Source organism: Mustela erminea, chromosome 19 (genome assembly GCF_009829155.1).
Source record: "Mustela erminea isolate mMusErm1 chromosome 19, mMusErm1.Pri, whole genome shotgun sequence".
In the NCBI taxonomy this organism is placed as follows: Eukaryota; Metazoa; Chordata; class Mammalia; order Carnivora; family Mustelidae; genus Mustela; species Mustela erminea.
The window spans coordinates 59496342-59508676 of record NC_045632.1 but is presented as its reverse complement, the minus strand read 5'-3'; the positions used below and the strand labels follow the sequence as shown (position 1 = coordinate 59508676).

The following is a 12335-nucleotide window of genomic DNA, read 5'->3' as shown; positions in this document are numbered from 1 at the left end:
CCACGCAAAGCAGTGTCCCCCATTCCATAAACTAAGGGCTGCTCCAGAGCCCCGCCCCCCCATTAGAGGCCCCGCCTCACACATGGCGCTCAGCCAATCCCCAGGCCTCACTCCTGCTCATTTGCATGTCCGTTTCCATTGGCGGCAGGCGTGAAGATTAGGACCTCTGTTCCCGGGACGCGGGGCGGGGCCTGGGGAGAAGTTGTCGGGGGGCTGGGCTGGGCTCTGGGGGGCCAGGCTGGGGCGGGGGCCCGGCGCTGCGGGGTGGGGGGTGGGGGGTGGGGGTGCGCTGGGCTCTGCGGGGGCCGGGCTAGGGGCGCTGGGGGGCCGGGCTCTGGCCTCTGAGCGAGCAGATTCTGGGGCTGCCAACCTCTGGATAACCTGCCCCAGGCTCAAGTGGGGACACAAAATGGCCACCTGCCACAAGGGGAGGGCTTTGGTTATAGTGCATGCTCTTCCTTTTCCTCTAAAGCTCCGTTAAATCCTCGGACTCCCCCGCACCCCCCCCCCCCCGCCCCCGCCCCTGCCCGTTAGGAGTGACTCAGAGGGGGAAAGGCACTGACCCAAGGTCACATAACCAGGACGGCAGCGCACAGCTGGGACCTCGCCCCTCATCCCAAGGCCAGGTTCCTTCCCTGCAGGGAGGGCCTCTTGGGGGTCAGCTTATTTAGAGCCGCTTCTCCCCAGGGAGGGTTATTTTTTGGTTTCCTTCGCAAAACAATGATGCAGACGATGATGATTTTAAGCGGACCCCCCCGCCCCGTAGTGGCATCCCGTTCCCCATGAACTGCGGGGCGGTGGGCTCTCGGGGGTGAGTGTGAGTGTGCACAGGCTTTTGTTCCTGGCATTTTGGAGGGGTGAGATAAGGGAAGCCGCACACCGGCCGGAGCGAGCAGGCAGATAGATAGGGCGATAGAGGCTCCGCCACCCCGCGGAACTATCGCCTTTTATCAGAGTTCCCTTTTCTTTTCTGTGGGGGGGAGGAGCGGGGAGCACAGCCCACCCCCGGCCCCCCAAGCCAGGGAACCGAGGGGTGGGGGCCACCCTGTCTCAGATCCCTCCTGCTGTGTCCCACGCCCTGAGCCCAGGCCCCCAAGCTCCCGACCAGAAGCGTGGGGTTCCCAAGGGAGGTGCACACAACAGTGGGAACGCAGCTGCACCTCTACCCTGTGGCTCCACAGAAGGGCCCCAAGGGGCAATGAGGAGGGCAGGGAGGCCCAGAGGCTAGTGGCCTGGAGCCTGTGCGTGGAGTCCCACTCTCCAGAAGGCCTGTGAGGCACTGCGGGCATAGCAGGGCAGGACAGGGAGACATTGCTGCCCTAGGTCTCTGGGGCTGGCCTCAGCATCTTCAGCCCATTTTATAGATGCAGAAACTGAGTCTTGCAACAAGGCTGTGCCTGTGAGCCACAGCAGGAGGGGGCAGGCGAGACCCCGTAGACCCTCTGGAAGCCACACTGCCAAGGCCACAGGATAAATATTCTAGAACCCTCCACAGCACTGTGTAATGGGGGCGGGGGCTCACACCTTTGCACCTTGGAGCTATTTGCCAAAGTCAGTGCAGGAACAATGCTGGTGGGATTCACAGGCGGTGTGCAGCAGACAGGGAGGGCGTGGGCAGGCAGCCCCAGCCCTGCAGACCCCAACCCCTGCACAAGCCCCTGGAGGACAGGGCCCCACTACACATAGCTGGCCAGAATTATGATTATGCCAGATGAGGAAACTGGCATCCAGGGACACTAAGTCACTTGCCCAGGCTACCCACCCAAGGGGCAGAATTTGAACCTTGGTCCCCCCAGATTACGCTTGTCTTCCTCCCTCACATATGCACACATTTTACTGGAAATAGCTGACTTCCTTTAGAATAATGAAACAAAACAAAACAAAACAAAACCCAAAAGACAGAAAGAAACCAATTTTATCACCAAAGGAACCTATTTTCTGGGGGCCGATGAAATGACCCCCAAGATAAGCAGGAGTGGGGCACCCCATCATCTCCTGACTTCAGACAGGTCTGCATGGTCCCAAGCGCTCCCTCACGCTCTGTGCCTGGGCCTTTCTCCCTAAGTGGGGGGAGGAGACGCCTTAGGGGAGGGGCTACGGCTACGACCACCGCCAGAACCTCCGGCCATGATGGAGACCCAGACCTTGCTTCCCTCTGTGCTGTGTGACCTTGGGTGAGTTGCTCAACCTCTCTGCCCCTCGAGTCCTCTTCTGAGAAGAAATGAGATCAGAGGTGGCGCCTTTCCAGGGCTGCTGGGACTCGACAGGGTATCACAAGTCAAGCCCAGGCCTGGCATACAGAAGGCGCTCAGTGAACCGAGCTACCAGCTGACGACGGCCACCATTAGGACTGCTGGGACCGTGGCATCCTAGATCACGTTGGAAACATTGCTGACTGTCCACTCAGGCCTCTTGCCTCTGGGATCACAGAGAAATGTCGTGTCTTGAGAGTCACTTAAAAAAGAACTACAGGGAAGGGGGAACAATGACGTGCAAGGCCACACCTGGGGGGAGCCCCAGGCACACACGGGGGAGGGGGGACGCGCCCCCCAGGCCTCGGCGTCCCCTCTGGCACAGCTGCGGGTGCCTTGCCCCCACGTGGCTGCCGCGCCTGTCCCTCAGCGGGGGGATTAGCCACACGCCGGGCCCTAATCGCTGCTAATCGCACCGCCATCACCGCAGGATCTCGGATCAGCTGAAGGAGGCGGCTTTATCCAGACAGACGCAGAGATGGCACCGTCGTCCCATCCGGGCGCCGACCGTCACAAGTGGCAGGGGGGCCGGCGGGCCAGGGAAGGCAGGCGGGACGGAAGCCCCTCCCCATCGGAGCTCCGTGCAGTCCCTGCATCCGCTGGGCACGCACTGTGTGACCAGGTACGGGTCCGGGTTCCCCGGGGACAGCACAGACCCTGCCCTGGGGCCCAGTGGACAGAGGGCGGAACTGAGGTGCGCACACACCTGGAGTTAGAGCCCGGGCGGCCGGGGCAGACTCCCCGCTGTAGTGGGGCTCCTTGAATCCTTGTCCCCCACGCCGTGTCCCCATGAGGTTCACCCCTCAGGCCAGGGGACCCCTCCCTTCCAACGTGGCTCCTCCTCCCGCTGCTGCTGTTCTGAGTGGACGCCCAAGCCCTCCCCTCCCCGGCCGGGCCCCGGGATACTGCGTCGGTACAGAGGCCTGTGAGGGGCAGGACGGACGGGCTGAGGTTCACGGCCGGCCCGGGGGCCAGGAGAGGCTGGCGGGGACGGCCAAGGGCTCCCCCCAGGGCCCTCCCCACCCCCACCCTCCTCCCTACCTTCTTTTTCAAAAACATAATTTATCTGTGTATTATCAAGAAATCCAGACACTTTAATCAGTGAGCTATGAAGTCAGAATTTCCATTCCTATCTGCGGGAGGAGTGGAAACGGAGGAGATAGGCGGCGGGAACGGATCGCTGGTAGGGAATGTTAATGGGCGGAGAGGCTGGGCTATTGGCCACGGAGACGCCGTATCTCCCCCATTATCAAGGCCGTATCTCGCCAACCATCTCAGCGCGGTAATGGGGCCAGTTCAACTTTCCGAGTTATCACAGGAGCTGAAACCTGCGCCTGCCAGAGGCCCGGCCGGCAGACAGTTCCGGGAGGGCTGGAGTCCGGCGGGCAAAGCCAGGAGGGAGGGGGGACAGCGGGCCTGGCTGGGGCCCCTGAGGGCCTGGGTGCCCCCCTGACCATAAGGCCACCACGGTGACTGTCGGGAGTCTCTCTGTACTCTGGGAAAATGTTTGGTTTGGGCAGGGCCGGGCATGGGCATGAGGCACAGGAGGGGAAACTGAGGCAGGAAACTAGCTCAGGGTCCCAGGGGTCCCGGGTCTTCCTGAGCTGTGCCAGGCCCATGAAGGGACAGAGCATGGTGGCAGGGAGAGGATGGGAACAGCATGCCCTCCTGCCAGGTGGCCCCTTCTTGGGGCCTTTTCCAGGCTCTAAGCCCCGGGAGCCAGAAACCTCAGTGACAAAGCCAGCAGGGTGAAGACACCCTTGTGGCCTCTCTCCCCTGCAGGTCCTGACCCGAGGCTTGGCTTCGTGGCCCCTTGGCCACCTGGGGTACACTCACTGCACCCCTCAAATGTGAAAGGGCCTCCCACCGCCCTCAGCCCTCCTGCATGGGACACCCAACAGGCCATAAGTGGAACGCTTCTGTTCATTCAAAAGAAGGGACCGCAGGTCCACGCATTCCAACCCTGCGAGGACTGAGTGCTCAGAGGCGCATCTGAGCTGTGGGGCAAGAGTCTCCCCCGTGGCCCGGCCCCTGCACGGAGCTCCCCATCTGGCTCCAAGGGCCCTAGGAACTGCCCTGGGTATAGACGGGGTCGACCGGGGCGCTGGTTCCTCTCCTGCAGCTCGAGGGCAGGGCAGCAGCCACCTGGGCACAGAGCAGGGAAGGGACTCGCCCAAGGTCATACGGTCGGTGAGAAACAGCCTGCAGACCACAGCTGGACACTGCCCGGAACCGCAGGAAGGCCTCAGTTTCCTGGACTCGAGCATGAGTGCTGCGGGGCCAGCGGAAAGCCAGGAGAGCCCTTCCCCGGGGAACCACCGCTGCAGCCCTCCTCTCCCCTCCCCGGGGCGGGGAGCTGGGGCGGCAGCTCCGGGGGCGGCCCTCCACCTGAAAACCCACGGAGACTCCGTTCCCTCTGTGCACGGGGTTAGCCACTCAGCGCCCCTCAGCGGGGGCTGGAGGAAATGCATGAGAAGGGGGCTCAGTAAGTGCTCAGGGGACCTAGGCCCGGCAAACCCAGCTTCACGGCAGGACGAGGGGGGCGGTGCACGGGGGGCCTAGACAAGCTGGGTCTGCACTGTGGGGGAGGCCATGTGAAGTCCTGCAGCTGCCTGAGGCTCTGAGCCGAGGCCTTCTCTTGGGTCTCCGTCGTCCCAGCGCCTGATGCCTGGGCAGCCGCCAAGCCCTCCCCAGGCGCTGAGAGAGCCCAGGACAGCCCCACCACTGCCCGCGAGGCCCTGTCCCCAGCAGAGGGCCCGCTGCAGGATGGAGCCATGACCACCAGGCCCTAAGCCCTCTTCCGCTCCTGCTCTCTGGGTCTGACTTGCAGAGGGTGGAGGCTTGATGGAGAAAAGGGACACTGAGGCAGGCGGCCTGTGACAGGTGCAGGCACCCAGGGTAGACCGGGAAAGCTGGCGGGCTTGAGACGGACACCAAGAAGAACTGGTGGGAAGCAGGCCTGGGGGCCTGAGGAGACAGACAACCCTCTGTGCTCTCCACTCGGATTGTCGCACGACCCCGCTGGCTCCGCAGCTCTGAACCCAGCCACCTCCTACACCAGGTCCTAGCCTCCCCACCCCGAGCTGTCGGAATCAATGCTCCCCTTCATGGGGGAAACTGAGGCTTGGGGACTTGCAGGAGGTCTAGGCGCCCTCAGGGCCCAGCCTGGCGTCCTCTTATATAACATCCCGTCTTGCGAAGGCGAAGACTGAGCCTCGGGAAGGCAGGGCAACTTCTTTGTCTCTGCAGTCTTATCCTTGACCCCAGGATTCTGGCCTGTCCTTGGCTGCAGCCGCCCACAGGGAAGCTCCTGGAGGCACCCATGATCAGAGCCCACACGGCGGCCATCTCCTCCTTCCCGGGAAGCAGCCTGCCTACGATTTCTGGGAGGCCTAGGACACAGACCCCCAGCCTTCTGTAGAGCCCCTCCTCAAACCTGTTTCTATACTGCTCATGTGCCGGGTGACCCTGGTGTAACCACCTACCCTCTGGTCCTCCCCGTCTCTGTGTGGACAATGGGTTGAAAACCCCAACCTTAGCAGGCGTCCAGGAGAATCACAGGAGGGAGGCCTGCAAAGCACTTAGCAGATGGGAGCCAGCGGCGGCGGCTGGCTGGGTCCCTGTCTCCACCGCAGTGCCTGGACAGAAGGACCCAGGAGCACCAGGGCTGGTCTGAGCTCTGCCCATGCTCGGGCTCCTGGAAGCGGAACCCCAGCACCCTCTCTCCTCTTCTACAGCCGGGGAAAGCCGGGCTCTGGGAGTGCACAGTCTCCGGTCTAGGGGAGGCAGACAGGAGGAACGGGAGGTGGAGGGGAGGGGCTGGCTTATCTCCCTAACCCAGCTCAGGCCCAAGGTCAGCTGCCACATTCCTGACCCAGCGGGGACACTGCCTTCCCCCAAACGCGGGTCCTTGGGAGAGGGAGAAGGACGAGGGGCAGAGTGGGCTAGAGAGGTCCTGGGACAGGTGGCCTGAGCGGCAAGCCAGTGCACCCCAGAGAAGCTCTGCCCACCACCGGGGTCCACAGATCCAGCTTCCATCCTGCAGCCTCCAGCGCATCCCAGTCCCCCAGGGCCTCAGTGTTCTCACCTGTAAGATGGGTGAGCCCATGATGCTGCCAGTCATAATGGCAGGTAAGACCCTTGGGCAGGAGCAGGACTGAGAGGGTGTGGGGTCGGCCCAGCCTGCGTGTGGCACATCAGGGCACCCCGCCCACACGTCCCCGCAGAAAGTGACACCCGAGGGCAGGAGCAGGGAGGCCAGAGACAGGACTCTGCTGCGTGAAGTGTCCAGTCCTCTAGGCTCCCGGCAAAATCTCAGTAGAGCAACAAGCAGCGACCAGGGCGGCCGCATCCACCAAGGACATGACCTTGGGACCATACTTCACAGCTGGCATTGGCGATCTCACACGACTCGCATAACGACCCCAGGAAGGAGGTGGTGCTATTAGGCTCTTGCTTCAAAAGTGGGAACTGAGATCCAAGATGTCATTTGTCCTCAGGGTCACTGTGAGGTCAGGACCCAAGGCCAAGCGATGGCCCCTGTGCGGTGGCCTCCCACTCTGGAGATGAGGGCAGCCCAGGCCCGGAGCACAGAGCCTCTGCGCCCTGTGTAGGGACAGGGTGGGGATACAAGCCCCTGGGTCCCAGGAGATAGGGTCTCTGTCTTCCGTCCAGGGGTGCGTGGGAGCAACATGTCATTGAGCAACAAACAGCCCAGGCTCCCATCCTGAGCTGGGGTGCTGGCTGTGCTCCAAATGCTCATTAGGCACCCCCAGCATCCCCCAGTCCTACTTGGGCCCTCGGCACAGCTGCAGGAGAAGGCACCGTGTTATACCCATTCCACAGAGGAGAAAACTGGCACTGGGAGCGAAAGACACTCGCTGAGGTCACTCAGCCAGGAAGGAGGGGAGGCAGGAGTGGCATTGTCTCAGACGATGTGAATTTCCCTGGGATTCTCAGCGCTGTGCTCAGGGACCAGCAATGTTATCATCCCTATTTTGCAGATGGGTAAACCGAGGCTCACTCGGGAGGGCCTTGCCCATAGTCCTACAACCATTTCACACTGTGTATTCATTAGGTCATTTATGTGATAGAGTTCTGGAAAGCCCACTATGTGGGGACAGGACAGATCCACTCCCAGGTAGCAGAGATCTGGGCTGCCTGTGCAAAGGCCCTGGGGCTAGGACTGAAACATGCCAGAGAGAAATCCTCCCCTCTCAGCTAGAGCACAGCGGGCCAGGAGGTCCATGTGGAGGTCAGCTCCGTCTGCAGGGGTTACTGGGCCCACTTCTGGAAGCCCGTGCACCCCAGGCCACTCCTGCCGAATGGGGAGCAGCAGACAAGGTCCAGAGAGTAAACACATGGCTGTGGCCTCAGTTTCCCCTCCTGTGAAATGGGAACAGGGACCCTGGGGCAGCTCCAGGGGTATACTGGCTGGGTGGGCAGAAGCCTGAGTGCAGGCGCAGGCCCAGGCCCCTGCGCTTGGCGATACCAATCAGCGGGCAACAGCTGCCTCCAGGAGGAGGCCCGTCGATGGCAGATAGACCGGCCGGGACTATTATTCACAAGTCCGTCAAGCCCCAGGAACGTCTGGTTGGCATAGAAACAGAAGATAAGGGGTACAATTAATGGCATCACATTCCCTCCTCCTTTCTTCCCCAACTGACCCATTTAAATCCCTGGCGGGGCTGGTGCCATGCTGGGCTCCCAGTGACCTGCAGGGAGGGGCTGGCTGGGCAGGCCGGGCTCGGACAGGGCTCAGGCCCTCGGGCAGGGCCGGCTAGTCTCCCCAGGGAGCACCCCTGCGCAGCAGCGTCTCGGTAAGGAGGCCCTGGGAGATTCGGCCAGGGCTGGGCTAGAGAAGGACCCAGAGCAGCTCCGCTCCCAGAGGCCCATTTCACAGATGCAGAGAGTGAAGCCGGATCCGCCTGGGGGCGGACAGACAAGAGGAATGCTTGTCTGACAAGGTGATGCTCACAGGCACGCTGGTCCAGAGCTCCGGGAGGGCTGCCTGCATTCCAGCTCTGGCTCTGCCGCTTCTTTGGGGGAGAAACTTAAGCTCGGTTTCCCCAGATGGAAAGGTGGTAAGAATAAGACCTATGTGAAGTTAACATGTAACCTCAAGTGTTAGCTACAGTTAACGTCATTACTGTCTTGAGTATGAAAGAGCGGTTCATCTTGCCTGAGGCCTGGGTGTGCAGGAAAACCAAGAGCCGTCTAGAGCCAGGGCAGAACCCAACCTCGGGGTGACCGGGGGCTCCAGGGTCCACCTGGAGTGTTCAAGTCCAGGTTCAGGGCTGGGGACCCATGGGCAAGGCCCTTGTGGCCTCCGGTCCTTTGTCCCCTGCGCTCACCATAAATCAGTCCCCGTGTTCCCAGGGCCAGCGGAGGATAGGACTTACGTCCCTGCTGACCCCGGGACGGCAGGCACCATCACACCTGTCTTTCACAGAGGGGAAACTGAGGCTGTGGAAGGCAAGTGAAATGCCCATGTGGGTTCTGCATCAGGACAAGCCAGGTGGCCAGGTCCCCCTCTCTCTTCACCCCTCTGCCATCCCAGTGAGGGGGCCCTGTGGGGCCAGGCCGACCCCCACATGCCTCTCCCTTGGGAAGAGACTGTGCACAGCCTTGTGCAGACAATCCCTCTTACATTCCCAAATACTCGAGGAGAGACCACCTCTTCCTCCCCCCACCCCCACCCCGGGCCTCACCGGGCTCTCCAGCACCTGCCCTCACCAGAAGGCCCCGCCAGCCCTGCAGGCAAGTGCGGGGCTGCTGGAGAGAGTGCGGGTGACGGAGTGAATTAGTCATCCTGCGGCCACCAATACTTTGCTTAATCAAACTCGGAGAACGTGGGAGCACCACCCTCCCAGGAGAGGCAGTGGCTGATGGAGGGGGATGGGAGGGGCAGGTCCCCAGCTTCTGCTGGAAGCCCCCCACCCGGCTGGCCTGGGATTCTACTGGGTATTTAACTCATGGTCCCCAAGGGGCCTCCCCCTGCCAAGAGGTCCCCTTGACAACACCAGTCGGACCTGCCAGCATTTTTCAGAAGGGGGAAACTGAGGCCTGGCCCCACCTGCCTCACCTCGTCACCATGGCGCCCCTTCCCTGGCGTCCCTTGTCTCTGAGCCCTTCACACCCCTGCCGACAGCCAGGAATCACCATCCCACTTCTCAGAGCTGGAAACTGAGCCTGCCCATTGTCCAAGGTCCCGCCTCGGGGGCCTACTGCTGACCTGGCTGGGGGTACCCCCTTCTGGGACGTATCTCGGACTGGACTTCCACCTATGACCCCCACTTAAGACATGGCTGGGACCCAGGGCATGCATACAGCAAGTGCTCAATAAAGATTCTGCTGAGTGAGTCAAGGCAGGTCTTCCATCCTGATCTGGGAGACCAGCTGCGAAGACTGTCAGCACACTAGCCCCCGCCCCAAACTCAGCCTGGGAAACAGAATCCACCTTGATTTTTTTTTTTTTCAAAAAAACTCCAAGGAGGCTACACTGAGAACCTGCCAGGAACGCACACCAACCCCAGCACCTTTCAAGGGGGAAAACACGCTCTGGTGCTGGAGGTGACAAACCCCACCTCGGGCTATCTCACACCATCTCGTAGGACTCGCGGGTGACCCCTCCCCTCCCCCCGCAGCTCGGGGCCAGCGCGGAGTCACTTTCCTTTCATTCTGACGGACTGTACCACCCGCAGGGAGGATCAACTTCTTGGCAATTAAGCATGTTTGGGAAGAAAACTCGACAACACGACCCGTCGCAGACGCCGGCTCCCCCTGCCCCCGCCCTGGCCCGGGTCCGAGGCCCCCACTCCTCCAGCTACGACTCCCCCACGCTGTTGTTGCCTCGAACCCGGCCGGGCCTGGTGGCCATAGATAAGGCCTCTTATCGCTCTTGGCGATCGCCATCCGGCCGACCAGCCCTGCGCTTATCCGAACTCACATCGACCCGGGCGGGAGGAAGGCTCCGCGGGCCGGGGGTCCCGAGCTGGGCTCTCCCCCGCGCTCCCAGCCAGCTCGGCCCAGCCTATCGTTTCGGCCATCTGGCCGGCCAAGGCCGCGCTCCTGCCTCGCCCTCCCCCGCTCCCACGTTTGAAGTTAATAAATGGAAGCGCCTATCGCCTCCGCCATCGGTGGCGCGCCTTATCAGCACGGCACATCTATCTCCGCGCGGAACAAAAGGCGCACAGAGGCGCGGGCAGCTGCGCCCCGGCTCTGGTGAGGGCGCAGGGGGCGGTGGCCCCAAGCGCCCGGCCCCCTTCCCTCCACACCCGCGGCCTGGTCGCAGGTGAGGCTAGCGCGGCGGGCGCACAGCTGTGAGGGCCGCACGCACCGCCGCGGGCAGAGGGAGGGCGGGCGGGCGCCGCCGCTTGGTGACAATCAGCGCTCGCATCTTAACGCGCCAAGATCTGCCAGAGGGAGGAGGCGCCCGGGGGTGCCGCAGGGAGGGTGCCCGGTGCCGCCTGCCGCGCCCCCACCCCTGCCCGGATCCTGGCCGCGCAGAGGGCCAGCAGCCGGGGTCTTCTGCGTGCCTGATGCGGTTCCTGTGCCCAAGGCGCACCGCTCGGCCGACCCTGTGGGCCCGGGCGCTCGCCCTGCTCGAGGCCTTATCGGCGCTGTTGATCGGTTCCCAGCCTGAGATCTCCCTGCCCGCGCTATCTGTGTTTCTCATCACGCTGAAACACATACACACACGCACACACGAGAACAGACCGAACAGAGGCGCACAGGGGAGGAGGGGAAAAAGAAACCAGAGAATGAGCGCAGATCGGGACCTGTGGGTGGTTTTAATACTTAAGTTGACTTGATAGAAGGAGACTTTCGGAAAACAGGTCCCGCTTGCGCACTGAGGGAGTGGGTTACGGGAACCCAGATTCATGCTTGCTTTCCCCCTGTCTAGGACCTGGGGGGTAGACACTTCCCCCAGGCGCGCGCACATGGGATCCTGGGGAAGTGGTCGTGTGGGCAGCCCGCGTGCCTGGGGCTGGGCAGAGGGCTGGAGGCTTCCCCTCGTCGCTTCCCATCCTGCCTGGGAGGTGCGACCCCCGGAGGAACCCCCGTACTCCGGCCCCGGGCGAGAGGCGCGAAGTTACCGGCGTGGGGTGGGGAGCGGCGCTTCCTGTGCGCGCGCGCTCTCGCTCCCCGCGCAGTCCAGCGGCCCGGAGTGCGCGGCGCTTTATCACTGGGCATTGGCAGTATGAACTCAGCGGCCGCGCGGGCCCCTGGGGAGGGGCTCGCGGGCCGGAATAGGCGACAAACTTGGGACACGCGCAGAGGCGACCGTGACCTGGGGCCGAGTCCCCGGAAGCCCCCCTTCCCTGACTTGGAGTAGCTCCTCGCTTGAGGGGGTGGGTGTTGCCCGGCTGAGGCTACACGTGCGGCCTTGGCCGGGACAGAGAGTAAGGTCGGACCTCCAGGAGGCTGTCCTCAGGCCGGGAAGGCTGGAGTTTCGGACCCCGGCGACAGGACGCGGGAGTCCGAGCGGCTGGAGCCGAGCGCACGGACTGCCGTGGCCGCCCCCGCCCCCACCCCCCAGCCACGCGGCTCCCGGGCGGGCAGGAGAGCCGGTGGGCGCGGGCCGGTCCCCGCCGCTTGGTCGAGCGTTTCCACGCGGCCCGGGTGCCCCCTCTCCCTCCCAGGTCTCTCTGTTTCTCCCTCTAGATACAAAGCCTGGGAGAGTCAACCGCGCGGCGAGATAAGATCACAATTTCAGCCCGTCCCGACAGAGCGATCTTATCAGGATGGGACTTGCAGAATGGAATATTTTAAACTTTATCGGAGCCCAGATCGGGGCCGCCTTATCGCCGCACCATCTCGGGGATGCGGGGGAGGGGCAGGACGCGAGGGGGCCGCGCCCCCAGCCGCCCCGCTCCCGGCCCCCCGCGCGGACACCCCTCCCGGCCGGACCCCGGGTGCCCGAGCCGAGACGCGGGGGCCCGGCCGGCCGGCGGAGATTAGATTACCGCGCGCTTGGCGCACAGCGCGGGGGGCGCGGCGCGGGGTGAAGGTCGCGGGCGCCGCGAGCGCAGCCGGCCGGTCGTGCGGGGGCGCGCCGGTGGGGGCCGCCGGGGGTCGGGG

General features: G+C 63.3%; 1 protein-coding gene across 1 annotated transcript in view; it reads right to left on the bottom strand.

Annotated features, from left to right (window-relative positions):
• ZFPM1 (zinc finger protein, FOG family member 1) overlaps window positions 1–12335 on the bottom strand; it is a 64934-nt gene that overhangs the window by 52162 nt on the left and 437 nt on the right. The gene's annotated exons all lie outside the window — the stretch shown is intronic.